This window comes from Cricetulus griseus, assembly GCF_003668045.3.
Source record: "Cricetulus griseus strain 17A/GY chromosome 1 unlocalized genomic scaffold, alternate assembly CriGri-PICRH-1.0 chr1_0, whole genome shotgun sequence".
NCBI classification, from domain to species: Eukaryota; Metazoa; Chordata; class Mammalia; order Rodentia; family Cricetidae; genus Cricetulus; species Cricetulus griseus.
In genome coordinates, this window is record NW_023276806.1 from 98759805 (window position 1) to 98785994 (window position 26190).

Sequence of the window (26190 nt, forward strand, 5' to 3'; positions counted from 1 at the left end):
TGCAATAAGCATACAAGGAACACTTCATTATTTTAAAAGCACATCTGCTTCCACTTATCCATTTTGCATTTGTGCAAGCACACCCACACACCTGTGCCTATGTTAGTTTGTTGAATGAGCTAGTTGAGTATTTTATCAGATGTTGGGACCTTTCCTGCCTGAGCAGTTCAACATGTGTCTCCTAGGAACAACGATATTCTCCTCTGTGACCATAATACCATGACCACACAAACGTTAATACCATATCATTATCTAATAACAATTTCACACTCAAATTCCTCCAGCTATTCTAATAATGTATGTCTATCATGTAGACCTATATTCGGCTTTGTATTCCTCTAGTCCCTTGCTATGTTCCTTTAGCCTTCCTGACATCTTCCTTTTCCTACCTGTAACAAGACGGTAATGATAACAATCACACTGAATTGTTGTAGAAGCTCTGTTAAATATTTACATTAAGACTGTAGCACCAACCTGACATGAAACACACCAGGCACTCAATAAACAGTAACTACCGTTGTGATTAGGCGATTGAAAATGTGTCGGGTAATTGGCTACCAATACAAAGATAAACTGCCAACAATCATTTATGAGCCTTCAATACACATAAAGGGGATGAAGGAAAACAGCTAGAGGGAACTTGGGAATTCACTTTATCATTTCTAGGGACCAGTGAGGAGATCCCTACTGCACCTCCGTCGTTAGAAGAGAGAGGAAAGCAGAGGTGGGGGGACCCTGCCTCCATGTGGACTCCTGTCCACATTCACAGGAGAGTCAGCAGAGGGCAGGACCTCTTCTTGATGCCCAGTTTAGTCAATAATTTCCTGGACATATCTCTCTCCCTCTCACCCCCCTCTTTCCCTCCCTCCCTCTCTCTTTCTCTCTCCCTCTTGCTCTCGCTCTGAAAGATGGGAAGTAGACTTTAGACAGCTGAAGTATAAGCAGGCTGCTATGGCTAAAGTATGTCACCCAGAATTAAAATGCTGATGCCAGAACCTCAGGATAGGACTATGTTTAGAGACAAAGCTTCAAATGAGATTGTTAGGGTGGGCCTTAATCCAATCTGATAGTGACCTACAAATAGAGGAGATCGGGCACTGTCGGGAAAAGAAAGGATAACACCAGTTCCCAGAACCAGGACTCAAGACTTCTGGGTTATCACCACCCTGCTACTAGTATCACCACCACATGTGGGCAGGAGATAGGCCAACCTGATAGACTAGTCATCAAGTCCTTATGCCTACAAGTGACATCTTGAAATGAGAACTAATTTTTTTCTGAGGTCTTTTCATCTGGAATTCAAGGATTTCTATAGTGGCAGAAGAGTGGTTGGAAGACTCTATGGCAAGGTGGCTTCCTATTTGAATGCCCCATACAGTCTGAGGAGGGCACTGATACTAGCCTAAAGCCCAGAAGTACCTAGCAGAGCCATAGACAGCATTAGTATTATTTACTGAATTGTGTCTTCCTTTCTCCCTGATGGAGACTCACCGACAGATCCAGGTGGCACTAGGTCCAACTCCAGGACAGCTGTTTGCTCGGATGTTGTATAAGTCTATTGTGTGACCCTGGCACTGTGGAGTTCCCTCTTACTTATTACAGAGAGTCCATGGCCTCCAGGAACACTGACATCCTGACCTCTCCATGGATACTGTCAGGCTACACAGGAAGCCAGGGTGTTACAAAGCTGTTAGGAGACCAGAGCAGCTGAAGGCTTGCTGTGGTCAAGCAAGCTCCATATCCCTGAAGATGCAACAAAGTCTAAGTCTGAGCCTTCTGATCACATGGCTTCAATGGTAAAGGGGGCCTTGCTATACCTCTGGCCCAGGAGGATACTTTCTGGCCTCACTCCCTGGCTCCCAGGAGCTGGGGCAGGCTCAGTTTCCCTGAGCAGCTTCAACTTCTCTCCATTGTTCTGCATTGATTTTCTACCTTCCCTCATTATCCTGGGTTAAAATGAGACAGCCAGGCCAGAATTATCCAGCTCCCTCTCAGGGAAATAGTCACTGTGTGAGGCCACGACTTACCCAATGACAAAGGGCACAACATAGACTAAGGCTAAGATAGTATCTCCAATCCCTTGAAGGAGGGTTCCAACACCTGAGAAATCTGTGTTTCACCCATTTCCTATGGATTTTTCTGTTCTTATTTTCTAAAACATTTTATCTGCTTCATGTTCAAATAATTGAGAAGTTATTTTCCATTTTTTGCTTATGCATCTGGAAGAATGGCAATGGGCACACTTAAAATAAGGAGAAATAAATATCTCAGAGACGCGACAGCAGATGCATTTGCTCCAAAGTGAATAGCAAAGATCCACACTTCATCCTTACAGTATTCCTTCAGACATATGGTAAACCAGGCTAGGTGATTTTTATTTAAAATGTCAGTCATGCTGAATTCAAAACTTACAGGCACACCCAGACAGTCAGTCATTCTGCTCTCTGTGGGCACAAGGGCATTCTCATTCCTGGGGATGTCATTACTTATCTTCTAAGGTCGATCTGAAGTTTTCAGAGGGAGTGCCAGTTTCCAATACAAAACTCAGCCATGCATGGTGAAAACTAGAGGCTCCAGCTGTCTCATTTTAACACCCGGCCGGCCCTCCGTGCTCCAGGCTGCAGGTGAGCCACTCCAGGCTGCCAACCCCCTCACTGTACCACCATTACTCTGCCCCTCCTTCTCACAATCTGTCTTTGCCAGGGGAGGTAGGAAGAGGCATCCAGGGTGGATAATTGGTGTTTTTAGCATCTTTCCTCGCTCTTCAGTTTTCCTTTACATTCCCTGATTAGGTCTCAGATGAGTTTCTTTGCCTGTAGGGCTGCAGAAGTGTCTTTGAGGAAGGAGTGAAAAGAAAAAAGGGCATAGTAGGACCTTCCACCCACTGATGAGAGATGAACACCACCTTACCCCAGCTTGGGGGACCTGAGATCAGGACACACAATAAGTCAGTGTGGTGTGTGCTCAGCAAAACAGAGAGAGTAGGGAAAAAGAAAGCAGAAAATTAATTTTGTTTAAGACTGTCAGCTACTCTACATTACTGCATGTATGATTAGACATGGAAATACATACATCATGGTCCAGGTTTCTGCACAAAACCTTCATACACCACATCCCCTTCAGTATGATATAAGGAGACTTCAATATGAACACTGAGTGTTTCCAATCTTTGTTTCACATGCTGCTTTCAGAACCAAATCCCCAACAAAGATGGTGTCTTGTTAGGGTTTCTATTGCTGTGGAGAGAAACCATGCCCACAGCAACTCTTATAAAGGAAAACATTCAATTGTGGTGTCTAGCTTAAATTTCAAAGGTTCAGTCCATTATCATCATGGTGGGACATGGTGGCATGCAGGCAGACATGGTGCTGGAGCTGGGAGTCCTACACCTTGATCTGCAGGCAACAGGAAGTGGCCTGTCTCACTGGGTGTGGCTTGAGCACATGTGAGACCTCAAAGCCCAACTCCACAGTGACACAACGTCCTCCAACAAGACCCCACCTACTCCAACAAGGTCACACCCTTTGGGGGGCACTTTCTTTCAAACCACTACAGATGTAATTTACAGTTGTTAACTCAAAAAGTTTAAGAATGAAAGAGCCAGGATCCAATTAAAAGATGGATGCTGGGTGAAAAAGGCTTTGGTCAGAGAGGAAAATGATAAAAGAACAAGCAACAGACTTAAAGGACAAGACGAAGCAGACAGAGAGTATGCTGCGAACAAGAGCTCACCAGGTACACACTTGTTCTCATCAAATGTTGAGACAAGGCAGTGCAAAGAGATGAAACCTTCATGGAGGGATTTGCCAAAGTATAAGCTAGTTACCAAGAAGCTATTTCTTGTTCTAATTCTAATTCTCAGCAAGATTCATGAAGATCCTCCCATCCATCGCCCTTGTCATAATCATTGCCATCCTCACTGACATTTCCAGGGAGGTTTCTCATGTTGCCAGGTCAGAAAACATTTGGTTAACAAAAAAAAAAAAAAAGGCAACTCAAATCTGAAGACAGGTTATTACAGAAACATTTCAAGAAGTTCTGTCAGGACTCAGGAGAGCAGATCAGGCTATGAATTCTCACATCTCATCCCTTTAATTGCCCCTTTTTCTGCAGGCAGGCTAGGTTAGTTTGCAGAAGCCTCAAGCAACAAATCCATATGACACCCAAATTTTGGGGACACCAACTGAGTCCTGGCCTGTTTCCTGTAGTCAAAGGAAAAAACAGGGACAGGGAAGAGACAGAAGCCTACCTCAGACCATTGCATATGCATTCTTCTACTCCACAAATAGGAAAATAGAGGTGACTATGGAAGAAGATTGGGTGAGGCAGGGCAGTAGAGGAAGCCAGTCACAGGGCCTAGGAATGGGAAATTTTAGTGAATGAACAGACTAAGATGAATCTAAGATTAAGAAGATGTCTAAGACATCTCCCAAAATGAACAAATTCATGCTATAGCAAAAAATACTGGTATATTTGTTACTTATAATATCATTGTGAAACAACTTAAAGAAGGAAGTTTGGGTTCACATTTTTAAGACATTCAGTCCATTGTTGCCTAACTCCATATGCTTGCGGCAGGGCCATGTAGCTCTCTCTTCATAGCTGACCAGGAAGCAGAAGATGGGCAATACTGATATTAGCCTGACTCTTTCCTTTTCCTCCTTTTATTCCATCTGGGCTGTCAGCCCATTCTATATTGCCAGTTATAGTCAGAGTCAATCTTCCCTCCAGTTAATCCTTTATCTAAAAACCCTCACAGAAACACACAGACTCGTGTCTATCTGGTTGAATGTGTGCCTCACCAAATATCCTAGGTGATTCTAAATCTAGCTGCAAGATTTAACTATCACAAATAGATTCTCAGCACCATGTGGTCCCAAATAGGGATTGTTGCATTTGCCCTCACAACCACATGAGATGAATTCTATATTGACTGCCACTTTACAGATGAGGAAATTGAGGCTCACATTTACCAATGAGCTTGCCCAAATTTATAGACCTAGTAATAGCCAGAGCAGGGACAATTGTTCAATTGCCTATTTGTACCCTTCTAAATATTGATCTCTTACAAAATCATAAAATAAAATGTATACTCTTCATGCAATATTCTGACAGCTTGATTCTAAATTTTCCTCCACGAGATTCTGTTTTGAGTATTTCTTTCTCCAGATAACAGCACTGTTTTGGGAAACTATAGAACTCTGAGGTGGGGCCTGACTGAATAGGACTTTGAAGGTTATAGTCTTGTCTTCCAGATTTGACCACTTGGTGCTTTCTGGTGCTACCATGACTAAGGAGCTTCTACCACATACTTTTACAACCTTGAATTCCACTTTATGACCCCACAGCCACAGAAGGCCATTCATGTTTTCCCATTATAATACTGTATTATACTGTATAATACTGTATTACTCCAAACTATAAGCTAAAATAAGTATTTATTTTCTTTTAGTCATTTCTGCCTGGTGATTTGGTCAAAGTGATACAAAAATATCTAATGTGGAAAATTGGTTCCAAGAATAGGGTTGTTTTGTGATTAACCCTGACCATAGTCTTACAGGCCTTTGAAACTGGTTTAAAAGAGGGGGTTGGAAATGTTTGGAAATGCTGGCCAAAGGAGCTTTAGAATGGCCTTAGCATTGTTTAATGTTTGCCTCTGATGGAAATTTGAATGGCTAGGATGCCAATAAATGAATGGGAAACAAAGACTGCCTCTGAGACTTCCGCTTGGAATAAGGACGCTATTGGAAAATAGAGTAGAGGCCATTTATGTATTGTTAATGCTGATATGACCTGTCTATGTTTTTAATCATGTCTGGAAAAATTGAGTAAAGCTTAATTGTGAAGCAATAGTCTAATTTATTTGATGGAGGAGACTTCAAAATTGTGTAACAGTCAGGTAGTAACATGGTTATTGCTGGCTACTTTTAGCCAGGTTTAGAGTGAAACAAAAAGCAAAAGATGAAGTAGAAAGATGTAGAAAAAGGATGTAGTTTGACAAGAAGAGGAATGTATTGTTACGATAAATCTTTCTGCCAAAAGCCGCTGAGCCCCACCGCCACGTGTAAGCTTTATGGCAGCCGCCTGCCAAAGTTAGGCCCAAATGAATACACAGAGAGACTTGTATTAGTTACAATGCTGCTTGGCCAATGACTAGGATTCTCATCTGTTAGCTCAGTATCAATCATCATACATCTATATATTTTATAAGACTTATCTTATCGGACGCCTTATTGGCGTCCCTCCTAGCTGGTGGATCACATCTTGCCGCTGGAGCAGGAGCCGAGGGGAAAGAGAGCAACACTTCCTTTTTCCTCTTCTTAAATATGAGTCTCCTTGCTATGTCACTTCCTGTCTGGAACACCACTTCTCTACTACATTTCCCAGAATCCTCTTTGACTCCTAGTCCAGCCTAACCTGCTGTCTCATTGGCCAAGCAAGTACTTTATTTATAAACATACACAGAAGTATTTCCCCCATCATCTCCTCTTTTCTGTCTAAATAAAAAGAAGGGTAACTTATTTTTTATAATAACTGAAGAAAACTATAACCATAACTATCTGTCTTTAACTCTATCAAAGACCATAGAAGGATAATATATAAACTCTTGAATTGACAGGACATCTTGCTACCTGGGCAGTCACCCAAAGTTCCTCTGTAAATGTTGGGGCATCCATCTTCAGCCTATAGGCCACAGTATGTCTAGCACATTCCTCCATTTTAACAGGAACCCTTTAGTTTTGTAAGTTTAGCAGTCATTTTTTTGTGGGTCCTGTATGTCTAATTTATACAGCAACAAACAGTCCAGGCAAGAGCAGTTTCTTGTCCAAATGGCTAATCTTGCCATGTTGAAAGCAAACTCCATAACGGGTTTCTTCGATGCCCATCCTCCTTTCTGACGTAATTGGTGTGCCAGGAGCAGTTGTGTCTCACTGCCAAGAAAAGCCCTAAACCATTTAAATGTCATATTTCTGTAGGTCTTTGAAAGGTTTGAAGAATACCTAACCATCTTAAATACATCTCTATATCTAGAAAACCTAACTAACCTAATTATAAGTTCTGACTATTATAGGTAAAAGATCTGTATAAACACAATACCTAAACAAGAGTAGACATATATATATCACAAAACTGACCTTAAAGTTGTATCAATAAATGAAAATCTTTACCAATTTAAAGTATTTATTTCTATATCCTATTCTCTTTTCTTTTTTTATCATTTATAACCAACCTCATTTAAATGAAAACAAACATTTATAAACAATACTTGGGAATATGGGCGTCGTTCTTTCTAAACTGCTTCCTGCTGATTGGGGGCGATGTTCATATACCATTAGGATCATGATAAAACATAGAAACCTGACCAAGTCCTTGTTTTTGTAGTCTGTAAGGCTGTATCATCTCAGCTTTAGGGGGTCTTGCTTGATCAAACCATATTAGTCTGGAAGGAATCAACAGCTTTTGATTTTCTGTGGAAATATAAGTAAAACCTTTATTTCTAAGTAGCCTGTCCTTAGACTTAAACTTTAAAGTTAAAGAATTTTTAAAATGTATAAGTTGGATTAATTTAGTAGTATTTATAATCAAATGTATTTTAGCAGCAGTAATTCTTTCCTTGGCAATCAAACAAATTAAAGACAACAGTATGGCATTTAGTATCCAGATTCTCTGTATATTTTTTATCTCTAGGTGGCTTTTTTATTATTTTACTTTTACTTCCTTTTGTTTTTTTTTTTTTTTCTGAGATAGCGTTTCTCTGTGGAAATCCGCCTGCCTCTGCTTCCTTTAGCAAATCCTACCCGTGTTGACCATCACAACCGGTTACTCTATTTCCTCCTGTTACTTTTTCTCTCACAAGCTTACATATATTTTTAAATGTATTGTAAACCTTTAGAGGTTTTTCTTTATCTTAATCTGTCTTTATCATCTCAGAAGTCCGAGTATAACGCCCAAGAGCACCGGGACAGTGCGAGCATATGGAAGCTGCTCCAATGCCTCTCAGCAGCCCAACAGGGCAGGCTGTGGCGGCAGGTTTCCCTCTTTCTCTGGAAACCTTGGGGCATGGGGTCATCCCACTTCTGACACCATTCTGTTACGATAAATCTTTCTGCCAAAAGCCGCTGAGCCCCACCGCCACGTGTAAGCTTTATGGCAGCCGCCTGCCCAAGTTAGGCCCAAATGAATACACAGAGAGACTTGTATTAGTTACAATGCTGCTTGGCCAATGACTAGGATTCTCATCTGTTAGCTCAGTATCAATCATCATACATCTATATATTTTATAAGACTTATCTTATCGGACGCCTTATTGGCGTCCCTCCTAGCTGGTGGATCACATCTTGCTGCTGGAGCAGGAGCCGAGGGGAAAGAGAGCAACAATGTATAGATATTTAAAGTTTTATATAAAAGAAATAAAGACAAAGAAGTCATTTGTGTTAAGGAGATTAACATTCTTAGGGGGAAGCAAGACACTTTGTACTAGAATAACAGGGAAAATGTTTTGGAAGGACTCTTCCCCACTCTATCCCAAGACATGGAGTTTAAAACTGAAAACGCATTTGAAAGATTTTTATTTGAAAACAGAGCCATAAGGGTGCCCTACTAAAAGTGGACGCCAACAGAAGTGTTTTTCTAAGTTCGGCTGCCAAAGCCTTCAGAGGACACTTCAACCATGATCCAATCTGGCCTATTCTCCTGGTGGCAACAAAACTTTGTGTCTTTTATGTGGTGTTGACATTGCAGAGGTATGGAACTCAAGAGTTATAGGATTGGAGAGGTTTCCATGAAGATTTTTAAGAAAGTCTTGGAGGCCAAGAATTAGAGCAGGCCCAGATTTGTTGAAGTGAAGCCCTATGGAAGATATGTGTGAAACTTTGTAGGAAGCCTAATGTTGTAATAGAGCTCCAAGATGTTTGATGTGCCAGAACACGGGACATGTAATGAGGAAAGCTACAGGCAAAGAGTAGAGCTGATCCAAAAGAAAAGCTACAGGCAAAGAGTAGAGCTGATCCAAAAGAAAAGCTACATAGTGCTACAGGTAGCAAGCTGTAGGGGCAGAGCTGTCCAAGCTGTTAGCACTCACATCGTGCACCATGAACTCAAATCCCAGGTACAAAGCTAATGTCTATCTTAGGCTTCAGTTTGCTTTGATCCAGTTTCCCCTTGCTATTCTCAGTTTTGGAATGGGAACATTTACTCTCTGCCATTGTATATAGGAAGTATACTTCTTTTTACAAGGATTCCCAGCTAAAATATTACCCAGAGTCTTTGGACTTTTTAATATTTATTTTATGTGTATGAATGTGTCATCTTCATGCATGTTTGTCTACCATGTGAGTGCCTGGTACACATGGAGGCCAGAAGAGGGAATCAGTTCCCTTAGAACTAGAATTATGGTTGGTTATAAGCCACCATGTGGGTCCTGGGAATTGTATCCAGGTTCTCTGCAATAGCAACAAATACTCTAAACCACTGAGCTATCTCTGCAGCCCTTGGACTTTTGAGCAATGCAGGGATTGCTAAGACTATAGGAACTTCTGCTGTTCAGCTGAATGACTTTTGAATTGAGATGGCCATGAGCCTATGGGGGAGGGGCAGTGGTAGACTAGCACAGCTGGAATCTATTTTTAAACCATTTCCCAACTAGTGAGACTGCTTTGGGAAGCTGTAGAGTCTTTGGGAGTTAAGGCCTAAATGACAAACATAGGTCACCGAGGCAGGACGTTCAATGTTACGACCAGTCTCCTACTTCTAGCCATTGTCTGCTTCCTAGTCCACATGATGAAAGGAGTCCCTGCCACACACTCTCGGCACCATGAACTCTGCCTCATGTTGTCACCATCATAGGCACAGATTCTCTGTCGTGCCTTCCCCGCTATCACAATGGATTGAAATTCTCTGAAACTGTGAGCCAAAGCCTTTCTTTCCTTTTGTTGGGCATTTTGGTCATAGTTACATAAAAGGAACTAATACAAATATCTTACAGAAAGTTTCTTAAAGAAAATTTGAGGATTTATATTCCCAAGTAAAAATGTTTTTTCTGCAGTGTGTTTAGAAGGTATCTTAAATATTTAGAAGGTATCTAAAACTTACATCATTAGTATCTTTGGCAAGTGGTCACCTCAGCAACTGATACATGGTGTGTCAGAAAGGAAGATTCCAACAAACAGAAGGTTGTTTCTAGCAATACCTTCGTGCATCTTTTGTGCTAGGCTCACTGTTTGCCCTTGAACCCACAGGAGAAACTGTACCCATTCCTTCAGTTCTGCTTACCCATCCTAACCATGTTTATTCCTCATCTCTGGATTTTCTTCAAACCCCTCCTCAGTTACTCAGTCTCACTTAAGAGGTAGGGTTAAAACATAGGCATGCTCACACACAGACTCACATACATATTCTCACACATACACACACACTTGCTGGCACATACATTCACACACACACACACACACACACACACACACACACACACACACACTGCTCTAAGAGGCCTTCTGGAAGCTAGTTAGGGCAGAAGAATCAACTCTCAACTCCCACATGCCAGGTGCTTGCTTGTGAATTCCAAGGCTACTTACTATTGCCTTCTTCTTACTAAGAACAAAATGCAGCCAACTTACGTTTAACTTGCGTGCCTCTACAACCCCCAGCTCTTTTTCTTCCATACTTGTACATTGCCAGTTTCTTCCTGGCCTGTTTTCATGTCCTTATTTTCATTCCCACATAAATTAGCCAGGCTTTTCTCTATTAAGTAGGATCCTGTTTTCCATCACTTGCCTTTACCCACCAGCCAGAAACACTTATTTTATTTTTCTTATGTTTTGAATGGTTTCTAGATATAATGACTTCTATTGAGTCTTTTGATTTTGAATGGCACTCAGTGTTGCCCATTTCATCTTTTAAAAGCTGAGTGATACTTACTATGCATGCTAACCTAAAAAAAAATTAATTTAAACAACGCTTGCAAGGAACGAGTTAGCACAATGTCTGCCTAATGTTGATCAATGTTTTGGAGAGGGGAGTCCACTGTATGCTAACCACTGGATTCTGTGCTTCAAATACATTTCTTCATCAAATTCTTGAAGTGTCCTGGTGGGATGAATTTTACCATTGTCATCTTTTAGGAGAGGATGCCAAAGTTCAGAGAGATTTACAGAACTTGTCAAAGACTCAAGAGTTAAAAGAAGTTGAGTGAGAATTTAAAACAATTTCTGGCAGTGTCTAAAGTCCAGGTTTATTAATCCTTTTTTTTTTTTTTTTTACTGTCCCTAACTTATAAAATATTTCTCCTTGACAAACTTTAGTTTTCATCGTAGCTCTAGTGTCAGCACACAACTGGGCATGCCAGATGAGTTCTTTTTCCTCCTTGTGTTGATTTCCTGATCTTAAAAACAGGAATAATAACCTCCCTCTTGCCTGATTCCTTGAGTCATCATACGGACCAATGTAAAAGTATTTGACTGAGTAAGTAGTCAAAACAAGCACAAGTTACTATACACTTGTCATTAATAATCAGAAGATGCTATGCTAAGGATCAGAGGCTCCCAAAATGGTGAGAAAAGCATATTTATTATAAAAATAAAAGATACAACTTACCTAAGAAAGTGTTACATTGGTTGGGATGTTCTTACCACTAGTAACAGAACCCTGACTCCATTGCCATAAGTAACAAAGGAGTCATTTTCATAGTCAGAGGCTCCTTGACCTCCTCACTGCTTTTTCCTCCTCATTGTTTGCCCTGTACTTAAGTTAGCTCATTTCATGGAAGTCAGAAGGCCAACTCCACCACCATATGAGATGCCTACTGTCAACAGAACCGAAGGATCCTAATTCTTCCCGATGATCTCTTCTTTAAGCAAGAAAAGGGAACACAAAATAGACCCTCCGGGAACTGGGAAATGGCTCAGTGGGCAAGAATACTTGCAGTAAAGCATGAGGACCTGATCTTAAATTCCCAACACCCACATCAGAAAGTCATTCATGGCCACACATGTGCCTGTAACCTCAGCACTATGTGGGACAGTGACAGAAAATTGTTGGTGCATAGGGCCCCCAGTTTAAACAGTGTGGAGTTTCATATTCAGTGGCAGAGCCCATCTCAATGGAACAAGGCAGAAGTTGATAGAGGGAGACATCCAACTTCCTCCTCTGGATGCCATGGCATGTATCCACACATTCATGTGCATATATATATATATATATATACATATATATATATATATATATATATATATCTTCCAGAGAACCTCATCCCACAGAAAACATTCCTTCATGTGTCAAAACTGTACCACAATACCTAAAAAGAACATGAACAACCAAGACTGTCTGTCTTCTGAGGCAGATGACAATGTGGAAGAGGATGGATTCTGCAAATACAGACACAGCTCTGGTACAATGGAAGGAATGCAGTATTGTTGAGCAACCAACTTCAACATCACCTAGTTTCTCTGATGATGAGTGACAGGCTGTCTTCCGGAAGAGAAAAAAGCACACGGTTCTCCACTCCACCCCACCCTCCACTGCCATTTCATTTCAGCCCAGTTTGAGTTTAGAGCATTTACAACTCCTTTCATATTTGCAGACTGAAAGATTTTTCCTTTTCTCCCCTGGGCGCCCCTCTCTCTCTCTCTCTCTCTCTCTCTCTCTCTCTCTCTCTCTCTCTCTCCCTCTCTCTCTCTCTCAGATACAGCTTGTACTAATCAGTGTTAGAATACTGAAGGGCTGATTAACATCTTTTCTAGGCTTTTCCCAAGTGAGGTGTCAAGAGGGGCTCTAGAACGGGAGGCTTTGATTAAATGAAGCTACAAGTAGCTCTGAGTCTCCTCTCCCAATCCCATCACCCTTGACAAGCACCTACAGTTTTGCTGCTCTCACCTTCCCAGCAGATTTAGTCTCTAATGAACACTGTCCCTCCTATATTCCAGAAAGAGAAGACGCTTGTTCTATATGGGCTGTGTGGAGCATGTGGGCATTTCTGGATTTGGTTCAGTGGTCTGTGAACCACAGAGATTGGTACATTCCAGGACAGAAGTTCTGGCCATCCAAATGAACCTCAGGGTTAATTATATAAGAACAGGTAATAATGATTCAGATGTAATTATTGGGTTCTGCAGCCATAGATGCTGAGTCTCAACTCAGGAATATTTTTATCCTTAGAGTCCACTGGCTTTTCCTGTCTTTCTCCTCCTCTGTTTACCCTAAAATTAACATTAATCAACATTTGATTCCCAACACACTATGCTTCTACTGTGTAATTATAACAAGTGTCTGGTGTGTGTGTGTGTGTGTGTGTATGTGTGTGTGTGTGTGTGAGAGAGAGAGAGAGAGAGAGAGAGAGAGAGAGAGAGAGAGAGAGAGACTTTAAATCCTAGCTTCTATCAGTAACTCAAAGTGAGCATTTGTAGATGTGAATTAATCAGGCTCTGGGACCCCTAGACGTCCTATAGGACCTCCCCCATTCTATGTGAGGGAGATCACATGACCCACACTTGTACAACACACTTCCAATGAAGCAAGAAGAACATATTTAGAGTTTGTGTTATAAAGAAATTATATGGTACAAAAGCAATGATATTTCAATTATTGCCTTTTAGTGACCACCAAAACAGTCAAGAGCAAAATAGACAAGCTTGGACAGCTAGTCATTCTCTAAACATTTTCAAAACCACACTAAAACCTCAAACTGGATGTCGTTCCTTAGTTTTCTGGTGCTAATTCTTGTGATGCTGGTTAGGAGTCTCAGAGCACTAGGAAGAGGTGGATTCTCCTCACTTTCTGACCAAGAGAGAAAAACAAGGCTGATGATGGCTGTCCACTTTTCTAGCTTAGGTGGAAATGTAGATCTACCAACAGCACTGGCTCCAAGAGCATTGGCCTAGGAAAACGAGGGGGGCCGATTCTTTTGTTATTAAAACTTCTTTGATGTTGTCTACAGAATGTGATGGAGATTGCTAAGCCTCTGGATAACTTTTCAGAAATCTGGAAGTAACCAGTGAATCTGTAAAATGAACTCTTATTTTCAAACACTTAATGTCTACATGAGCCTTCAGGCCTTTGCACAGTCAACACAGGTATGTTTCATTTTGCTGTTTAAATTGATGAATGTAAGACTCGAGGAGGTTACAAGTGTTTTACTGAGACTATGATAGTTAATCTTGGTCATCAACCTGACAGGATGGAATCTCCTAGGAAACACATCTCTGGGTGTGTCTGTTAGGGTGTTTCCAGCCAGATTTAACTACAGAGAGAAAACCCACCTTGAATGTGGGTGACACCATCCCTTGAGTCAGGACCCTGAACCGAAGGAAAAAGAAAGAAAGGAAAAAACAAGCTGAGCCTCAGACTTCATCTCTTTCTTCCTGGCTGATCCAATGTGAGTAACAGCTTCATGTTTTGGACACCATACTTTCCACACCATGATGGGTTACATTCCTTCTGAAACCACAACCATCAATAAACCAAACAACCAAGCCCAAACAACAGCAGCAACGACCAGAAAACTCCATCAATTAAGTCACCTTCTTTTAAAGCATTCGGTCACAGACATAACCAATACAAAGATCAATGTAGGGTTAACTGTATAGCTCAGTTGTCCCACAGTCACCATTTAAGCCACCACCCTGACTCTCAAAAGTCAAAAGTTCAGTTTGAGAGATCATGTTGTATAGCCCCAGGTCAGAACCCTGACTCTTGCTCCCAGGCTATTGGCCGGCCATACCTCTCATATGGTCCCAGAAGCATTAGGCAGTCAGCCAACGAAACAAAGCACACCCTCCTCTGACTCCTGCAAGGAAGTATCATGTGACATACCAAGTAAGGCATGATCACTTGAGACAAATCACCTCTGCCTACAGATGGTGGTCACTCCAAATGTCAGTCTTCCCCTTAACAGTGCCATTCAATGCTGCCAGCACAGCCCAGATTTGCCAAAAGCCCTGTCAAATGCTACTTTGAGTGCCTTGTGTTCATCACTTTTGGACAAACTTATCTGCTCAAAATGATCTCTGTATTCGTCAACTCTTCTGCTCCCAGGCCAACTACTCACTTTAGTTTGAAACTTACCTCCTGGCGTTGGAGAGATGGCTCACCAGTTAAGAATGTGTCAAGATTTTTCCTAGAAGACCTGAGTTCGGTTCCCAGCATCTATGTCTGATACATGTCCTAAATCTACCTCTTGTTCTACCCCAACCTTATTTTTTTTTAACAGCAAAATAAGAAAAACCATTAACTTGTTCTTTTTCTCGAAGGCTGAACAATATGAACACATATTAAGTCAAACATTAGTCTGGTTAATCACACAGTAGATAGAGCACTGATTAGGAGATATAATAAATGATTTAAGAACCTTATTTTATGTTGTGTCTTGTGGCACATACCTTCAGTTCCAGATACTTGAGTGGTAGAAGAAAGGAGATCACAAGTTCAGGACCTGTCTGGACTAGAGAGTGTGTGTTCGAAGCTTGTCTGGGCAACTTAGTGAAATATTGTCTCAAAATAAAAGGTGAGAAGACAGAAAGGATCTAGCATAGTGGGAGAGAACTTGCCAGCACACATAAGGTCCTAGGTTCACTCCTGGTAGCACACATACATGCACATGCAAAGGCCAACTTATATTCAAAAGTGACTTTGCTCACAGTAGAAGACACTAGCTCTACCTCTACCTGTACTTCCATTGAAGGGAGCCATTAACAAATAAATGCTGGGTGGTGGTGGCGCATGCCTTTAGTCTCAGCACTCTGGAGGCGGAGGCAAGGGGATCTCTGTGACTTTGAGACCAGGCTGATCTACAAGAGCTAGTTCCAGGACAGTCTCCAAAGCCACAGAGAAACCCTGTCTCAAAAAACAAAATAAATAAATAAATAAATAAATAAATAAATGCGAATGTTTGAGAACACTCTTAAGTTCCCAAGAAAAAAGAACCAGAGAAATAGAATACTTGTAAGTCTGGTTATCCTTTATTTTTCTGTACTTGTCAGTCTAATCTCGAATGGTTTTCTCTCCAGGAAGAGAGATTTTTATCAGCTACAGACCTCAGCCTGCGGCTAATGGCATTGTTCATTCTTTCTCTAAATTTGTGCTTCTTGGGGGATGGGTTCATTTGAACAATTGAAAGGATACTGTGAACAAGCTAAGCAACTAAGTTGTTTGCGACGTGGGACATTACTTCTATTTGTAACTCTTCTTAAGGATCACCTCACCCCTCTGGAGACTGAGCTGCTCCGAGTAAGAAGTACCAGCCACACCCACCCAGCTCTGCCTTTGCCTCTTCAGCCCTGCTCTTCCCACCAATCCCGCCCTCTTCTCTGCTAATCCACTGTTGTGTGGAAAGCTTCCCAGCCATTGCCTAGCAACTCCCTCCCTGCGACCTGGGCAACACTCAAGACAGGCAAACAAGCCTCAGCTTGTCTTGGGCTCTGCTGAAAGCACAACAGTGTTGAAGCTGCTCAAGTGATCACCACGGGGCTCCCAGAAGGCCGCTTCTCAGGAGAGGCACCTGGGAAGGGCCACAAGAGCCTCTTGGTGTAGCATCCCGACAATATGAGAAGAGCCAGGCTGCTGTCTGCTTTGCTGCTTACCCACTGTGGCGAAAGCCTCCTGTTCTCTCAGGCCTGGTCTCTTGTGAGAGAAAGGTGGGCTGTGTTCTAACAAGCATTCTCATTCACTGCCCACTTCACAAGCCAGGCTCTGCTGAGATGTTTTACACAAGTTGTCCAGTCTTCTCAACCTCCTCCAAAGGAGCACCCTGCTCTCCCCATAGACACGCCACACAATATGAAGTTAGCCCCGGGCCACAGAGAACAAGAAATCTAGGTCTGTCTTGCCAATCCCTGAAGATGATCCCTCTGAGTCTCTCTTGCCTCCTGTCAGAGGAGGGTTGAGGGAATCAACGAAAACACAAGGTCAGGAGCTTAGGGAACTGCACTCCAGGCCCACGCTGTCTTTTCTGATCTTTCTCTTTCTGGTGTTCCCTTGCCAATTCTCCTGCTGTTCCCAGGCACCCACCCAAAATGAAGACTAAGGCGGGCTGCCACAGGAACTGCTCACGTGCAATGCCACAGTCAGACATTCTGCAGGGCTGGAGGGGGCTGGGGGATGAAAACAGAACACTCTGTGCCAGAAATTCTTTGAGAATAATCATCTCCTGGGTCAGCCAGAGATGTTAACCAAACCACTCTGTACAGAGGCAGATGACTCCTGGGGTTCTGTAGGAGCCAAGCAAGCATGCCCTCACCCAATTACTTTCCCTCTTCTCTACCTTAGCCCCTATTATCTCAATTACCAGCCCAAAAGAGGACCCACAAATGAAGATGGGGTTGAAACCTCAATGGCCAACATCATACTTAATAATAACAATTATATAATTATATATCTCTGACATAATAATATGTAATTACCAATAATTACTATTAAACATCCCAGGGGTGACCACTGAGGTTCCAGAGCCCTTTAATTATTGTTATCACTGACAGTGAAGCAGAGCTGTCCTTTAAGCCCACTTCTGAGCATCACAGACTCTGCTTCCCTTCTGGCTACCATACTATCTATCCATCTACTTGTGCTTTCCCTTCCAAGCAGAAGTTGCACAGGGAAATGGAGACCTGAGAGTTCAGATCAGGGGTCGGTGCCCTAAGTATGCTACATGCAAACCTTTTGAATATTTTCTGTCTCCATCAACTCCAAGCTGGGACTAAAGCTAGTGAAGTTCCTTATGGTGGGGAAAAATCTCACATCAAAATAGCTGAATTGGTGAAAATTATTTTGGTGTTGTTGTTGGCTTTGTTTTTTCCAGACAGGGTTTCTCTGTGTAGCCCTGGCTGTCCTGGAACTCACTATGTAGAACAGGCTAGCCTTGAACTCTGAAGATCTGCCTGCTTTTGCCTCACAAGTAGCAGGGTTAAAGGCCAATGCCACCATCACCCAGCTAGTGAGAACAATTTTTAAAAAGCATGCCAAAAAGTAAATGTCTTATTTTTAGAAGAGGTACAATGATGCCACTATTAAGTTTCTTATATTAACAACAATCACACACACACACAAAATATAGCTAGACTAAGACCATTGACCCCATATCTTCCCAAACTGTTATGTAAACAAATAAATAGAGGCAGCCCTGTGGTAGGAAGTCAAACAGTGTTCAGTTGCACTGGCTTTACAATCATTGGAAGCTTCGTTTCTTCAGTCTACTATGTGGCCTCCTATAATGAGACAAACACAAACTTCTACCTTCTTTTTGCAGAATCCCAACTTGCCGATATGTTGAAGTGAATACAAGGGAGGGGGCACTCATGCAGGTATTTCTTTCTGAACTTCTCATCTAAGAGCAGTGTTAAAAAAGTGAAGTCTTTCTCTAAAAACTATTAGGCAGAATTCCAAGTTCCATCTTCTTTTGTTTCCAGCCCACAAGAGAATCCCCAGTGCAATTGTCTAGAAAACCGAGGGGTTAAAACCAGAAGATTTCCCTTGCCTGGCTTGAAATTCAAACCCTTTCATTTCTGAGGGATGTCACAGGGTGGAATTAAAAACTGAAAGTTTGTTTCCCTTCTATAGGCTGAGAGATTTCTACCTCCAGGGCCAGGATAAATGACAATAATATGAATTCATTTGCTTCAAACTGCATTCATCGTAAGCTGATATATTTTAAAGAAGAAACAAAGCAAATGGATTTTTCTATTCATCATGGTAGGCCATTAAAAAAATGTTTTCCCAGCTTGATTTACCAGCTACCACTAAGAGGCTAATCATTTTAGCAGATAGTAATCTAAATTATGCCTCAATCCCAAGGGAATACTGTGTGCAGGTGACAGAATGTGGAATATAAAGTGGTTCCTGGGGCTTCTACATCATTCTGTCTGTCACTCCTCAAAGAAGGCTCTAAGTACAAAGCAGAATTAATGGCACAGGCCAGAGAGATCCGTGTGGACTTGTGATTCCTACTCCATGCCAGAGCCTGGGCAATGGAAATGGAGAGAGCTCTGTGTGCTCACATGCTTTCACACATCCGTGCCAATCCTCTTTTCTGTCACCAAGTCACTCCAGGTCTTGCAGGTGTGATAAAGACACACATTGGGTGGAAGCCAGAAGCAGTCCCTGCCCATCACACTATGTCCTTGCCCATCATCCCTCGATGTCAGACCCAGGGCACGTCCACAGTGTCATATGCATCTGAGAGCTGGGATAGGAACCAGCCTTAGAACATGTGAGGGCATACTCCCTCCTGCTCAGAAGTTCCGGTTGATTTCCAATCTATCTACCAGCAAGTTGAACTTACCTTGGGCTAGAAGTCCCTCTGTCTCTCTAGTTCCTCCAGGCAGGATGCTTGCTTCTATTCCAATTAGAACCCCAGCACCAGCCTTCCAAGCCTCTCCCTGGTCTAATATCTTTATCGCTAGAATGCCCTTATCCTTGCTCTTTGCCAGGCTAACTCTTGGTGGTCTTAAGGATTTTAACTTTGAAGTTGTATTTCCTCAGAATTTCCATGACCCATCCAACCTGAGTGCTCCCCAGTTGTGGGACACATCCTTCCTAGCAACTCTCTAAAAACAAGCTTTACAGCTCATTGTTTTTCCACTCAATGGTATCTCCATGAAAATAGATAGTATTTTATTCATTTTTATTTACCCAGTTACCACATAGGACCATTTACAGATATTTATAGAATACAAGAGTGATTTTAGTGCACACAGTGGATTGAGCATTGGTGGTATGAATGGCTGAGACTCTAAACACGTGCCTTAGGAACAGAGAAGAGCACAGCAACTCTTCATCTTCTACATTGGGCCCCTAGCAGGGTGAGTCGAGGAATTGTCCATTGGGTTTGTAAAGGGACAGATGCTGATCTTCTATTTCCCAGTACAGAATGCATGTCAAAGAGTCAACACTTAGTTCTCAGAAACACTCTGGTCGCCTGGAAGTACTAGTAATCTATCATCCACCTTGGATTTTTCAGGAAAAGTGAGGGGGTGATGTAAAGAGAGAAGGAAAGGGGAGAGGGAGATTTTTCTGTGAATCTCAAATCCTCATTTTTATCTTGGAAAACTAAGCTCACATGTGTGTCAAAAGTTACAGTGAATTCCAAGACTCTATCCTCAGTGAGCTTCAACTATGTGATGAACTTTTATTTATGGCATTTTGGGTTTGTTATCTACCAACATTTAGACACAATGAGTTCCCAGGTTTACCACCTCCTGCATGGGGAAATAACTCTTACAAACTTTTCCAAAACTCTTCTCTTATTTGCTAGCATCTCGCCTCCCTCTCTGTTTTCAGGCGGTGAAGGGTCCTGTTTATCTTTTCTCCCTTCCTCCTGCCAAGGCACAGGTTATTTTAGTACTATTTCTTTGGCCCTCTTGAGCTTGAACATCTTCTATAGCCAAGTTATTTGTTAATTGTCTTGCTTTACAGTGAAAACTTCCGAAAAAGTGAAGATGTCTCTGGAGCTTGTAGACCCGTGTGGAGGACTCAGTCCAGGCATTGCCCCTGACACTGGGACATTCTGGAAGCTCAGTGCTTCCTCCACGAAGGTTCCTAATGGAATCTACATTTTAACAAAAATGGGAGGGAGCTGCTGTAGAGAACAGGTCTCAGGCCTAAGAGAGAGCTCTCAGCACCTGTCCCTCTGCAGAAACTTCTCAGTCACAGCACAACTGCCTTAGACTTCGAAGCTTCTGTGTCACTAACTGGGACCTTCCATTTTTCCACTGTTCCCACAGACCTTCAGCAAGGTCTTCCAACCTCTGTCAGCCCCTTTCTGTGTCATCAGGAATTTTCTCACCCCCAGATGCCTTGGTGTTTGTTTGCCAACAGTTACCATATCATCCTCACATATTTCATGACTGGAACAACTTTGTGGGTTCCTGGAGAGCCATTTGGTTATGCCATGATATTTTGGGTGCCATTTGAGACACAGGAAGATACGCAAGGATTCAAGCCAAAAGGCCTGATGTACTTGCCATGTGACCCATTCTCCTGTGTGCTTTCCATCACTATAACAAATACCTGATAAATAAGTTACCTCTATCACTTCTGTGCCAGGGTATCTAACAGATATATGAGGGAAATTCACCTTGGTTGAGGGTTCTTGTGTGCTGTTTTGTATACTCATTAACTTGAGCAAACATGTCATGGAGTCAAGAGTAAGTTGTGGAGGACAGCCGTTCACTTTGTGGCCCACTGAGGAACAGAAAGAAGGGAGGCATGGGGATAGGGGTAATGGTCACAAAGTGTCCCCACGGACACACCTTAGAACCCTTATTTCCTCCAGCTAGACCCCAACTCCTACTTTCACCAGCACAGAACAATGCCACCATGTCATGAATTTATCAAGGGATCCATACATTCATTATGCTACAGTCTCATGGTTTAATTGCCACTAGAAATACCTTCACAGACACACCTAAAGACATGCTTCACTAAGCCGCTAAAAAGCCCAGTTAAATTAACTGCCACACCTGAGATTACCAATTTATAGAGAAAAGACATATTTTAGCCCATGCCCTTACATGTCCCAGTCCATACTGAACTGGCTTTATCTTTTTTGAGTCCTTAAGAAACAGTATATCATAGGGGAAACAAGGCAGAGCAACTGCTCACCTGTGGCTCAGAAGAAAAAGGAAAAGTCAACCCCACAACCCCCTTCTTAAAGGTCAAATACTTCCCAGCAGCAGCATTGGGGTGAAACCTCTAATACAAGAACTTTTGGGGGTCATGAGGACAAAATAATAGCACCATTTTTTTCTTGGTTGTGCTCAGATATGTGAGCACTTGACTTTGCTTCAAGGTCATCTATCATTCAGCCAGGCTTCAAATGTAACACAGGCGCCAGGCAGTGATTTCTACTCCACCATTGCTGCCCCCTTTCTCAGCATTACTGTCTTTTGAATCCCAAGTTAAAGTCTGTATTTTCAGAGAGTCTGTGTTACACATCTGTTATGGACAGAAGGCCTGCCTCAGGATTGTCCCGCTGGAGCCCATCCTGGGACTCTGCTCACATCTAGCTCATCTTTGGACACCTGTCATCAATTTCACAGCAACTTAAAACTTAAACCGATACCACAAATGCACCATAACCTGGGGGAAAGTGGCTGTTTCCACATACATTCCAAACCTTCAGCTAGAAGAGACAACATTCCATCGCTGATCCCAAACTCTAAACTGAAAAGTACATAAAACGGACCGCTTAGAAATGTTCCCTATCGATTAAGAGGAATAAAAAGGCATATTTGAAATAAAGAACATAAAAATTAAGAAAGTGCTCAGAGAAGGGTGACTGCCAGAGAGTGGGTGTGCCCTGGCAGGAAGGCAACTCACACAGAGGTCACAGCTCATTCTTCACTTTCTTCTGGCTGTACCGCTTGGGGTGTCCTGGGTCCATCCCTCTGAAAACTTGTAAGACATGGGGCAGGGCACATACCCAATAGACTTGATGTGCAGATATAGAAACTCCCCACTTCTTGCATTTTTTGGTGTTTCCTTCTATCTTCTGGTTTGTTTATTTTTCTTTTTTTGTTGTACACTTCATAAACACCCGAAGTAAAGCAACACATTCCATATCCTTAGGAAGTTGGTCTACTTTGGTCTCTAGACATCAGGTAATCTCTTCACCTCAAAGCTTTTTGGGTGATACTCTTCATTAAGGACTAGCAAAGTGAGTTCTATTTCTTAGTCTTTACCTCCATGATCAGTTTATTTCTCTAACCTTTCACAAAGACTTTTGTGAGCATTTAGAATGAAGTCTATGGTGCTACTTACTTCAAGACAGCAGAACTTTTAGGATATGGGGCCTGGTAGAGCTCTGTGAGTAAACTGAAGGCATGACCTTTAAAGGAATATTGGTTCCTCCTCCCTTCTCCCCAACCCCTGACTCCTATACACCATGAGGTAAACAGGTCTCCTTCATACTTTCTCTTCCTGGTGTGTTATACACAGACCCCAAATGACAGAGCCAAGTAATCATGAACTGATACCTCAGAAACTGAATCAAACAAACCTTTCTTGCATTTAGGATGATTTCCCCAGGCATTTTGTCACAGTAACAGAAAGCTGACTAATACACTCTATTCCTTCTTTCCTTTCACTAATTACCATCCTATCTCTCCACAGCCCACAAGATCCTAGCACTGACTGGCCCAGTCGCTGGTTCTGGAGCTCAGATTTCAGAAAGCTCATGACCTTCCCTTGATAGTAATAATAGGTCCCAGAGCAAGACAAGAACTATTCACCTAGTCAAAACCTAGGTGAAGAACGCTCCTTTCATATGTGAAGACTCTCCTGCTATACCCATTCTGGGGGTGTGATAAAAACAAACAAAAAACATGTCATCTTGTTGCTGGATTTTTCTTTCCTGCTTGGTCTCACAGCCACTTGCCCCCAAATAAACACACAGAGATGGTATATTAATTATAAAACTGTTGGCCAACGGCTAGGGCTTCATATTGGTTAACTCTGTCTTAATTATTAACCCATTTCTATAAATCTATGTATTTTCACATAGTCTTGGCTTACCGGAGAATGCCCAGACCTGTTACTCCTTTCTCAGCTACATGGCGTCTCTCTCCGTGGCCTCCTTCTCTGTATATCTTTCTCAGAATTCATCTCATCTCCTATCTTTCTGCCTCTATTGGCCAAACAGTATTTTATTCATCAACCAATAAGAGAAACATATATACAGAAGGGCATCCCCTATCATCATCTCAGTGTTTATGGGTGTTCATCATTCAATCCTGAATAGAAAAGCTCGAGCAGGAAGACATTTGTGACAGAGCCACTGAAGTGCACTTGTGCTTCCTGCTGTGAAGGATGTACAGCTCCTTCCCCCTGGGTGACTTAGGTGTTCTCCCATGGCCCAGAGAGTCCTAACTGATCATTTTTTCCATCTGGGCTGAACTGGGAGTTCCAGGGAGGCAAGTGACCCCCTCTTCTTCTTCTTCCAGGACACTGGGCAATCACCTAACCTCCATCTTACTTGAAACTATGTTCCAAAATATTCTCCTGGGCCACACAATACCCCAGATGTCTCTTAAGAGAGTGTAAAGCTTTCAATTCAAATGGAAGCCCTTCAACCAAAGCTTCCAAGTTTCCATGATGCCCTAGTTTCTTCTTTTACCCCTTTCTCCCTGCATTCCCCAGCTAGCCCTCCTTCCTGCACCTTGCCCCACCCACAGCCATTCTTGTCAGGAATGTGTGTCCTTCTCTGAACAGTTTGCCCACGATGATCTCGGGTACAAGTGTTTATGACGTCCATAACAAACACTTGCTAATCTCGAGGAAGCCACTGAGTATGTGGAATCCTGCAATTTATCTAGATGAAAAGACTATTTCATTTTTTTTTTAATTTTTCCTTGGCATCGGTGTCTTAGAATAGAATTTGGATCTGGGCTTGCTTAAAAGGAAAGCGCTGACAGGGCTCACAACTGGCAGTGCATCAGTTCCACCTCAAGGAAATCAACAGGGAGAAGCTAATGAAACGGAACAGTTCTCATATTAACCAGTTAGCTATTCAGCTCAGGACAGATGTGGAAAATAAGCCCATATGAGACAAATTCATTAAAGTGAAATTATCCATTCAACACCTTGATATCTGAGCAGACTGATGTTTCAAAATTATTATAATTATGATCATGGGGGTAAAAAGAGCCAACTTTTGAAAGAAGACTTGAAAAAATTTAAGAATCCTAGTACTACCCTGTGAGATGAAAATAATGAGCTGGTCACAGATCCCCAGGATATCAGCAATTGCACTAAATCCTTCTTGATGAGGAATCTGTGACTCCGAACTCAACATTAATTCAAATGCAAATACTATCTCTTCCCCCTGAGAATCATTATTCCTGATTCGGCAGGCAGTTTAATGGGAAACCTGCAGGTGCACGGCAGACTTTGAAGGAGAGAAGTTGTCCCAGTGTCAGACAAAGCCGCTTTGATTCCCAAACACATATGAGTCAGAGACCAGAGATGCAAGTCCTCTCCCTGACTCTGAGATGGGACTCTCTGGGAAAGCCCATGGAATGTAGCCGGGTGTAGCTTTGGGATCCATGAGAGTGTCACCAAACTGTCTACTTCCTGCAAGCATGCACCCCAACGTCCAGGGGCTGTTCACTCACATTGGCCTTTTCATGGGAACTCCTTCTTAGACATCATTTGCAGGAAACAAACTGTCTCCAGCATTACTGCCTTTATGGGACCCACATGTTAAGGCTAGAAGCTCCCGGCTTTGCCTGGAAAGCTTAGTTTTGAATGCACGATGCTGTGAATAGTACATGTACATTTTGTGTCTCTGTTTCACTATCAATAAGATTAGACTGTGAATATCACCTACTTTGCGAGTCCATAGGGTGGTTTAAAAGATATAACAGGCTTCTTGTGGGAGCATAACAAGTGGCTAACACCAAGGACACTGAAACGAGGCTTGCTTAGCTCAAATCTGCCCTCTGCTACTCGCCTCACTAAATTTTCCTAATTATCAGTTTAGTGAATATAAACTGGGGGTGATAATATTAACAACCTCTCTGAGTGGTTAGGAAGATTAATGACTTTAATTAATTCCAATCAGTGTCTTGCTCATATAACAAGCATTACAGAAACCATGAGTACAGAGTTGGGTCCATTGTGAGACCTTGATGAATGTTCTAGATTAGTAACAGAAAGAGTGTTAGTGTTTGTATGAATACAAGTAACATCGTGGGAAGAAGGGACAGAGAATGCTGTTTCAAAGGCAGAAGAGAAAGGAATAAGATGCTTTCTGCTCGAAGAAATTGCCCTTTGACAGCCCTTTTATAACAGCTTCATATCTGTATTAGTATTGGGGTTGTGACAAAATACCGCAGTGAATAGCTTAGACAATGGAGATTTATTTTCTTATGGCTCTGGATGCTGGAAGATCTGGGTACCAGGCAGGTAGGATGCTAAGGAACGGTGCTGCTTACAGTGTTCAGACACTTAACTTCTTGCCATGTTTTCATGGCAAAAAGAGAAACCTCTACCCGTATTTTTTATTATTTTTATTTTATATGTATTTTATATGTAGATATGTGTGTATAGTGCCCATTGAGGGCATCAGATTCCCTGGAACTGGAGTTACAGATGGTTGTGAGCCACCGTGTAGATGCTGGTAACCAACCCTAGGTCCTCTGCAAGAGCAGCCAATACCCTTAGCCACTGATCCATCCATCTCTCTCAAGCTCTCTGCTTTTCTTATAG